The sequence below is a fragment of the Paramormyrops kingsleyae genome, chromosome 14 (assembly GCF_048594095.1).
Source record: "Paramormyrops kingsleyae isolate MSU_618 chromosome 14, PKINGS_0.4, whole genome shotgun sequence".
In the NCBI taxonomy this organism is placed as follows: Eukaryota; Metazoa; Chordata; class Actinopteri; order Osteoglossiformes; family Mormyridae; genus Paramormyrops; species Paramormyrops kingsleyae.
This window is the reverse complement of record NC_132810.1, coordinates 30111192-30121097: the sequence shown is the minus strand read 5'-3', so window position 1 is coordinate 30121097 and position 9906 is coordinate 30111192. Positions and strand designations below refer to the sequence as shown.

The following is a 9906-nucleotide window of genomic DNA, read 5'->3' as shown; positions in this document are numbered from 1 at the left end:
GAATTAGTCATGGACTGACGGACCCAATATAGACATGATCTGCACGTCTATCCGACATCCAATGTTTAGTGGGTTATAACCCGGAACATCTACTATGGACACAGGTGAGTTTTTATTAAGCCATGTTTCAGTTAAACACAAGAAGTCCAGGTTGGAGTCTAATAAAAGATGGTGAATTTCATCGGCTTTTGATATAAGGCTTCTTACATTCAAATGACCACCTAAGATACCCTTGGGTTTTGATTGGGGGTCCCAGATGATTCTAGAATGATTGACAGTGTGGAAAATTTCCCATTTCCGGTTTTTAGAGATTGCAGGATTCAGATGTTTCACACGCGTGGTTCCCTTCAGCGTGGAGTGGATGGAATATTTGAGTTACATCCCCTGTTTATGGTGGTACTGGGATTCGAAACGACGGTGTTACTTGTACCGCGTGAATGAATCGGTGCGCTGCACGCAGTCAACTCACCCGCGACGTCACCGCTTGGCCGCATGCTGTCCTGCCGATCCGACCTTGCTGGCACTGAGGTCCCATGACCAGAGGCGTGCCGCTGGCTAAGTTGACTGCAGCGGAGATCGGCTCTATTCGAGCAAGGTCCCGAAGTCCCAGCCGTGGAAATCTCCAGAAATGCTTCGGAAACCCGGGCAGACACTCCGCGTCCAGCAGCACCCGCGGGGCAGAAGCGATGACCAAGGTTAGTTTGTTTAACCGCTGACACTTGATAACAACAAAAATTGTTTACCTGTAAAACTGGAGAATTGCATTCGTTGTTTGTGGTCGCCATACCCTCGTTGACTCCTGGGCCAGGACAGGGGTGAACATCTCCAGAAAGCAGCAAACAAATTGTGACGATCAACGCATCACTTTGTTGCAGTTTAATTGTGAACTTGCGTTTTATCGCACGATGGTAGAGTTGCAGGTAGATAAACGTTGTTATCAGCGTATGTTTTCCATGCTCAAAGTTTGTTGGTTGTTTGTAGAACTCGACATTGTCAGTAGAAAACAATCCATAGCTACAGCAAGATGGCTGCAGATTATTCAGTGATTTTATGGACAAGTGGATATCAACAGGTTTTACATGTAAAAACAGTCCATAGAGAAAAAGAGCCACTACCGCTCCTGTTCTACCTGTCCCTCAGCAGAGTGTGCATCCATCATACGATTGCAGGAGGCCCAGTAGAACCCATCCACTTCCACATACACTCAGCCACCAGAACCAGAGTCTGCAGGAACCTCATCTGGTACTGCAATGGCCACCGGTACTGTTGCAGCCTTTCACATTTTTTATGATATGGTTCAATTACACTGAATTGGGATATATAATTATTGCACAGTACATAATGCATAGTGTAGATAATGATTCATGCTTTGTCATTGTGGTTCCAGGTCGGTGGGATCTTCTGGACAGTGATGTGGGGGAAAGCAGACGGATCAAGAGTTCAACAGCAGATGCTACTGTGGAGGTTCAGCAGTACCTCAGTGACCCCAATATACCACGTACTGAAGACCCTTAGGTTCTGGGATATGCAGCAGGCTGTGTATCCACACTTATACGAACTTGCAGTACAGTTTTTATGCACTCCAGCGTCCTCCGTTCCATGAAAGCGGGTATTCTCCAAAGCAGGAGAAGTGGTGAATAAAAACGTAACCAACTTATCCTCCGCACTGTTGACCAAATACTGTTCCTGAATAAAAATCTGTAGACTAATGGCCCATCTTCCGTTACACAAGCACCCCTTCCCAGTTAAGTCAATGGTTTCCCAGTCCACAAGAAGTCACATTCAATTTCACCAGGTCATTAATGTTCATAATGCACTACAGACCATTAGAATTTTTGCCATTTTATAAATATTCAGATTCACTGCACTCACAATTAATCAAAATTAAGTGTTTTTTCCTTATTTGACCACTTGGTGTCACTAATGATCACCATGTCGGAAGGCTTTGAGTACTGAACCAAGCAACATCCTGAACCAAGCAACATCCCTTGGTTTTCCAGGTTTCTTTTTGGGCAAATTTTAATTAATATTTCAATGTTTGTGTGTGCACTTAACCTTCAATAGCCGAGCTGTTTTGTTTACAATCACTTACGGTGAATGGACACAGTGCAATTATTAATAAATATGTTTAAAAACATGTATATGAAAATTATGTAGTGTTCCCTATCATAATGCTTAAAGCACACTTAACTGGACATGTCTATCATTTAGGTTTATATACTTATTAGTACATTAATTCTATCTTTTGTACTTCAAAGGGACACAATATACTTATTAGTAACAGGAAAAGTATTGTGAGGTTAAACATACACAGTACAATTATTATTAATAGTGGAAAAGTATTGTGAGAGAATTCAAAACTATTTCAAGAAATATTTTCCCTCCATATACTGCAGCTGATCTGTAGGAAAAAATCTTAAATCACTATCCACAAATGACAATGACAAAACAATATGTATTTTTGTGTTGTGTAAAATCATATCCACAAAAATACAGGAGGAATTTGTACACGTGAAAAGGATTTTGCATATTTGTGGAACACTTCCCATCTATTTGTGGCATTACATTTGTGAACTTTAATTTTCGGATTATTTTCCAATTCCTACTGCAGCTGATATATAGAAAAAATCCATAAATACGAGGCGCAGCTGTGGTATATATCGTTATCGGGATATGAGATGACTCATATCAGGATATGAGATTTTGGTCATATCACACAGCCCTACTACACTGTATGCAGTGATATGGTTGATGTGTGGAGTTTGTTAGAAAGAAAATAGTTCCTACATGAAACTGCTCACAAGGTTTGCGTTAGCTTGAGTAACCGGGTCATGATTTCTGGTAAGAAACATTGCTGTTTTTCAAATTTATTTTTTGGTGCTTTAATCACCACAGAAACAATCCCATTCTGTCCCTTTATATTAGAGAGCATCAGGGTCAGTGCCTTCTGACCCCTCCCTTTTTGACCTTTCCCCATCTGGCCAGCAAGCATTGTTGGTCATTCAACCCTTGGGTGTCTGCCCTGTTCCCTGGACTGTGGTGTAGCTCAGTGGGCTGAGCATGTGGCAAAGACTACAGTCACGGTTTTGAGGCTGGTCTCTGAGCAGCCTCATTTGTTTATTTGTAATTAATGGGTGTCTGTTCCCCTGTGTTGCTTCCATCTTTTGAAAGATTGCCCTGCTTGTATTCCATTCTGGTTTTGTATTTCTGTTCCATGCTTATTATTTTAGTGCTGCATTCCCAGTTAATGGTTATGTTACCTAGTTCTGGTGTGTGTTTAGTTCCTTTAGTTCAGTCTATCATCCTATATCCTATATTTCAAAGGGCCCAGAAGACATACACTTTGTCATTCCCATGCTTTTCTTTCAAAGTGATCTTTCATTGACTACTGTGAGGAACTTGCATAAATATCAACACAAATTGGGGACACAAAAGTGAAATGACAGAAAAGGTTGTCTATCGGGCTAGACACGGGTTGCAATAAATACTTAGGCAGGGGAAACATCAACTGTGATGTTATTCCTGATTATTCCTGAGCAACATAATACCAGTAACTGGTAGCTGAAAATGAACAGCTAGTGGTACTTGAACCCAATTTAATTTCTTATACCAACACATCATTACCATAAACTCTGTTGTAATGCCTCAGGTATCTCAAAATCCTGCAGAAAAATGACCCAATAATCTATACTTTGCTCGAGGCAAGTGCTGAAACAAACTTCCCGAGCCTTACCAATTAGTCTGAACTGCAATAATAAAGACGAAAGACATCTGAGGCAATTGAAAGTTTTCATGGGGTGACATTATTATTATTATTGGTGTTTATAATAATAATAATAATAATAATAATAATAATAATCTCACTAGCTTTTTGTTCAATTCCAAAGTGTTTAAAGTGTAACATTCCATGCCATTCTATTATTCCATTGTATTTTCTGAAACGGCTGGTCCCATTGAGGGTCTCGGGGGGTCCGGAGCCTATCCCGGAGTGGGTGAGGGTAAAATGCGGACCGTTTACAAACAATGGATTCCGTTTTTATAAACAGAAGTGTCGCAAAAGACGCACGACGCGTAAACAGATCACGTGGCATAGAAAGAAACCCATACGACGTTACCTAATCACGGGGTGCGTTCGAGGTGTGTCTGCAGCTGATCGTGACGTGACGTGGAGCGCGATCTGCCGTCGGCTGCAGGGGTGGAGTATACGCTGGACGTAAACAAAGGAGTATTCGAGGAGCTCAGCAAGGCGCAGCAGCTGCGCGTTCAGCCAGTGCAATTTTGTCATCCATATTACAGAGTACAATGCGATTGTCCGAAATCCTTATTGTTGTTAATGTTTGACAATTATTTTATTGTTGGTTTTTAAAATTTTTTTTTTTTTAAATGTTCTATATATCATTTGTTGAGCGTTCTCTAGTCGCGTATAATTTGCATTTGGACGTCCAGCTACCATGAACGTCACAGTTTGTGGGTGCCTGTTCTGGATGAGTAAAATAAATCGTAATAAATCAGTGAATAAAAATGTTTCTTTCACCAAAAAAGTGTATTCTTAAGTATTTTTGTAGATCTCATATCGAAACACTATCGAACTATATCTTCGTGTTGTCTGGTTTCATTTTCTCATATAAGTAAGGCTACTGTACACCTTGCAAACACTCATGTGAAATATCTACACTATTATAGAAACATCACATTGGTTGGCACTGTACAAATCATTATATCAGAATTAATACAAGAAAGAAAAAGAAAATTGCAAAGCAGATCTGTTACATTTAAACATGGAAGTAGCATGTAGAAATAAGTCCCTCAGGCTTGGCATACAGTAGTGGAAAAGGCTAAATTTGTATTTTACGAAAACATTTAAAAGTGTTTGGGGCAGGATTTGTAATTATCCATTTTGTCCTATACACTGTAACAATAGGGAAGCTGCCCTGCATAATCTAAAAGTCCACAGAAGTGGCATGTAGAAATGAGGCCCCAGAACATGTGATATATTGCCAGGAAGGTCGGAATTTGTACTTTACAAAAATGTAAGATTGAAGATTCATAAGGTTTATTTGTCATGTACACAGTTGTACACACACAACATGTAGTGGAATGTAACCCTGGTACGTCACTCTGAGCAGCTGTGCATGATAAGAGAGTAACAAAATATAGAAAAAAATAAGAAAAATAATAAGATAAAAAATATATGAAATGTTCAGCTGTACATAATCTATACATAAGTGATTGGTAAGAGGTATTTTGCTGTGCAATGTACAAGAGGCCTGAGGTATGTGCCAATGATTTGGACAGTGTGAAGCAGCACCTAGTGGCATTGAGTATTGTCCTGATTTAGGAGCATTATGACCTGGGGGAAAAAGCTCTTCCTTAACCTTTCCGTTCTGTGGTGCGTTTCCCAAGACTATAGTTCGAACGAACGTTCACAAACACTGTCGTTAAGTTGCGTAGTTCGAACAACTCACGAGCTGTAGTTAGAAGCTTAGTCCCGGGTAAATACGTCAGTGATGGTGGAAAATGCATTCTAAGAAGGGTATAGTCACCGTGTAAGTAAAAAATTTAACAATCTTTCTTAATATAGTTTGGGAGAAGAAATCATTAAGGAAAAAGCTAAAACAGATTGCTAATATTTTTGATCTCACTAAGTAAGTGGACCCACAAGAATAACAAATTCATCCCAAACTCAAATTGATTTAATATTTAGTAATAAACCAGATAGGATCATGAAAACCTTCAACATGCTCACTGGTTTATCAGACCACAATATGACTCTCATAGCCAGGAATCTAAGTAAAAAACGTTTTACTCTAGTTCAACAGGAGGTATCTGTCGATATCCCCAAAAATAGGTGTGAGAGTTTTAAAAGAATGGTTCAGGGCATTAACTGGGATGATGTGTTGACAGGGAAAAATTTAGAAGAAGACTGCAAACGATTTTCTTGTACATTACTGTCACGATCCGCTCCGTTCAATCCCGATGTGTGCCACGCCCCTCATTATCCACGTGTGCTTTCCCGATCGTGCCCAGCTGGTCCTTGTTATGTCGGCTTGTCTTCTGTATTTAGTCCGCGTCTGAGTCAGTCTTCCCCAGATCCGTCAATAATGTCTTGTCGCTGTCTTGGTCCTGTCTGCCCGAATAAAACCCCGTTTGCCTGCATTCTCGGCTTGCCTCGCATGTTTCCCGGCTCGCTCGCTTGCCGAACGTGACAGAATGACGGATCTCCTAAACGCACCTCTGCAGCTTGAGGACAGCCGCCTCAAGCTGCTGGGCGAGGTGCAGTACTGGCTGTCGCAACCCGAGGTCCTTGAGGACCCTGGGCTATGGCAGCTAGCCACCAAGAGCAATCGACTCCTCCAGGAGACGACTCCGCTCACGGACACGCACGTTATCACCGAAGTGCGTGACCACCTCCGGCAGCTGGTTGAGGGCTTCGTGGAACGGCGACTGGAACCGATTACCTCCTCGAAGGTGACCTCGCCTCCACCGACCTGCCCCAGCCGCAAGAAAAGGAAGAAGCGGAGGGGAAAAAGGGAACCAGCCGCCCCGACGCTCTTCTTGGGGGCCTGCTCCTTGCTCCCCGCCTGGGAAGACCCCGTCGCTACCCACTTGAACAGCGCCCACCCGGAGAAGCCGCCTCCATTGGAGGCGTACAACTACCGGCCGGCGCGCCTGGGGCAAGGTGGGATACGCGCGATTAGGGACGCTATTCCCCGGGTGCTGAGAGCCCCTAATGGAGCAGTGCCTACTCGCTCTGCGTCTCTCCTGCCGCTGGTGCCGGACCTGCATGCTCCGGAACTGCCCGCGGCACTGCCTGCTGCTGTCGCCGATCGGCCCGCGGCTGCGCCGCCTGCTGCAGCTGCCGCCGATCTGCCCGCGGCGGCGCTGCCTGCTGCCGCCGCCGATCTGCCCGCGGCTGCGCTGCCGGCGCCGATCTGCCTGCAGCACCGCCTTGACTTTCCTGTCCTGCCTGCTGCAGCTGCCGCCGCTCTGCCCGCGGCACCGCCTGCTGCAGCTTCCGCCGCTTTGCCAGCGGACCTGCCTGTCCTGCCTGACCCGCTTATCCTGCCTGCTGCAGCTGCCGCCGCTCTGCCCGCGGCACCGCCTGCTGCAGCTTCCGCCGCTTTGCCAGCGGACCCGCCGGACCCGCCTGTCCTGCCTGCTCTGCCTGCAGTCCCTGCAGCTGCCACCACTCTGGCTGCGGCACCCGCCTCGGTGCCCCCTGCTGGCCGCGTGCTGGCGGCGCCCGCGACGGCGCCCCCTGCTGGCCGCGTGCTGGCGGCGCCCGCGACGGCGCCCCCTGCTGGCCGCGTGATGGCGGCGCCCGCGACGGCGCCCCCTGCTGGCCGCGTGACGGAGGTGCACGCCGAGGTGCCCCTTGCTAACCACGTGACGGCGGCGCCCGTCCTGCCGGCACCTGAACTGCCTGTCTCGCCTGTCCTGCCGGCACCTGAACTGCCTGTCTCGCCTGTCCTGCCGGCGCCTGAGGTGGCCGCGGTTGCGCCCTCTGCTGGTCGCGTGCTGGCGGCGTCCGCCGAGGCGCCCCCTGCTGACCGTACGCCCGAGGCGCCTACCCAGGCGGCCCCTGCTGACCACGTGACGGCGGCGCCCGCTGCTGGTCGCACGCCTGCAGCGGTCTCTGCTCTGCCCGAGGTACCTGCTGAGGTGCCCGCAGAGGCGCCCCCTGCTGGCTGCACGCCTGAGGTGCCCGCAGAGGCGCCCCCTGCTGGCCGCACGCCCGAGGAGGCCGCTCTGCCTGCGGCACCGCCTGCAGCTCTGGCTGCCGCTCAGCCCAAGGCGCCTGCCGGGGCGTCCCCTGCTGGACTCACGCCCCAGGTGTCTGCTGAAGCGCCCCCTGCAGCTCCGGCCGTCGCCACTCTGCCCGAGGTATTCGCTGGAGTGGCCCCTGCTAGTCGCTTGCCCTGCTCACCTGACCTGCCCGTTCTGCCCTGCTCACCAGCAGCCATGCCCGCAGCTCCCCCTGCTGATGCTGCCGCACTGCTTACGGCGGCCCCTGCGGACCGCTCGCCGGCCCTGCCCGTCTCACCGGTCCAGCCCGGCTCGCCTCTCGGTACTGCAGCCACGCCCGCGACTGCCGTCGCCGCTCTGCCTGCAGCACCGCCTGCAGCTGGCTGCTTGCCTGAGGTGCCCACGGAGGCGCTCCCTGCTGGCCGCGTGATGGCGGCGCTCCCTGCTGGCCTCGTGATGGCGGCGCCCCCTGCGGGCCGCGTGACGGCAGCGCCCCCTGCTGGCCGGGACCTGAGGGTGCCTGCTGCGGCGGCCCCTGTTGGCCACGTGCTGGTGGTGCCTGTGGCTGCGTCTGCGGTTCCGGCGCTGCCTCCGCCTGCACCCACGCCTGCCGAGGTGCCTGCTCTGCCGGCGGCACCTCCTGCTGGCCGCACACCCAAGCCCGTCTCGCCTGTCCAGCCGGCCCAGCCCTGCTCGCCGGTCCTGCCCGTCTCGCCTGTCCTGTCCGGCCAGCCCTGCTCGCCGGTCCTGCCCGTCTCGCCTGTCCTGTCCGGCCAGCCCTGCTCGCCGGTCCTGCCCGTCTCGCCTATCCTGTCCGGCCAGCCCTGCTCGCCCGCAGCGCTCCTGGCTGACCACTCGCCTGTCCTGCCCGTCTCGCCTGTCCAGCCGGCCCAGCCCTGTTCGCCTGTCCTGCCCGTCTCGCCTGTCCTGTCCGGCCAGCCCTGCACGCCCACAGCGCCCCTGGCTGACTACTCGCCTGTCCTGCCCGTCTCGCCTGTCCAGCCGGCCCAGCCCTGCTCACCTGTCCAGCCGGCCGTGCCCGCGGCTCCATCTGCTGCTACGGCCGGGCCCACGGCCCCGCCTGAGGCCGCCGCTCTGCCCGCGGCCCCGCCTGAGGCCGCCGCTCTGCCCGCGGCCCCGCCTGAGGCCGCCGCTCTGCCCGCGGCCCCGCCTGAGGCCGCGGCTCTGCCCGCTGCCCCGCCTGCGGCCACGCCCGCGGCTCTAACTGCCCCACCTGTTGCCTCTTCGGAGGCTTTGACTTCTGTTCGCCCAGCATTAACCTCCCTCTTGACTCCCTCACCCTTGCCTCAGCAAGGCCGACACACCCCAGGACCGCACCTGTCTGTTTCCCGTAAGGGACGGGGACACAGACGTCGGTCCCTGGTCCCGCCTACCCTGACTCCTGGCTCGCCCGTGCGCCCCCTTGCCGTGGTTCGGTGGCTGCCTGCGGGTCCTACGGCTCCGGCTCGGCTGTCGCCTCCGGATCCCCCTCCGGTGCCTCGTCGCCCGCCTGTGGTCCCTCCGTCGGCGCCTCGTCGGCCGCCTCCGGGCCCTCCCACTTCGGCTGGGCGTCGGAGGGCGACTACCCGGGCTCCGGCTACGCCTCCACCTGCGCCAGCGTTCCCTCCTGCTCCCTCCTTGTGTCCTTTGTCGGTCCCTACGTCTGTCTCCTTCTCCCCTGTGTGGTCCCTTCCTGCTCCGGTCTCCCTTCCGCCTGTGGCCCCTACGACTGCCTTCCCTTGCCCGCCTGGGTTCCCTCGAGCTCGCCCTGTGGCTCCTCCTTCCGTTGTTCCATCTCCTCGTCCCTCTGTGCCTCCTCCGTTCCCTTCTGGTCCCTTTGCTCGTCCTGCCTTTGCTTGTCCCTCTGTGCCTCCCGTGTTCACTCCCGGCCCTTTTGTTCCTCCATTTTCTGTCCCCTCTCTGTCTCCTTTCTTGATCTGCCTGTCTACGTTTCCTGTCGTGTGTCGGGTCCTGTCGTTTTTCTGGTCCTTGTTCTTGTTCTGTACCTCTGTCTTGTTTCCAGTGTCTCGTTGACGTTCTGCTTTTGTCTTCCAGGTCCTGTTCCCCGGTCTCGTCCATCGCCTCCTCTCGGGCGCGCCCGGTGTGCGCGCCTTTGGGGGGGGGTTCTGTCACGATCCGCTCCGTTCAATCCCGATGTGT

The 9906-nt window shown here is 51.8% G+C and overlaps 1 long non-coding RNA gene across 1 annotated transcript; it reads left to right on the top strand.

Moving 5' to 3' along the window:
• Nucleotides 1-512: 512 nt before the first annotated feature.
• LOC140578401 (uncharacterized) lies at nt 513-1956 on the top strand. Its single transcript, XR_011982557.1, has 3 exons — nt 513-695; nt 1144-1260; nt 1388-1956. It is a non-coding gene; the product is annotated as an uncharacterized lncRNA (long non-coding RNA).
• Nucleotides 1957-9906: the final 7950 nt, after the last annotated feature.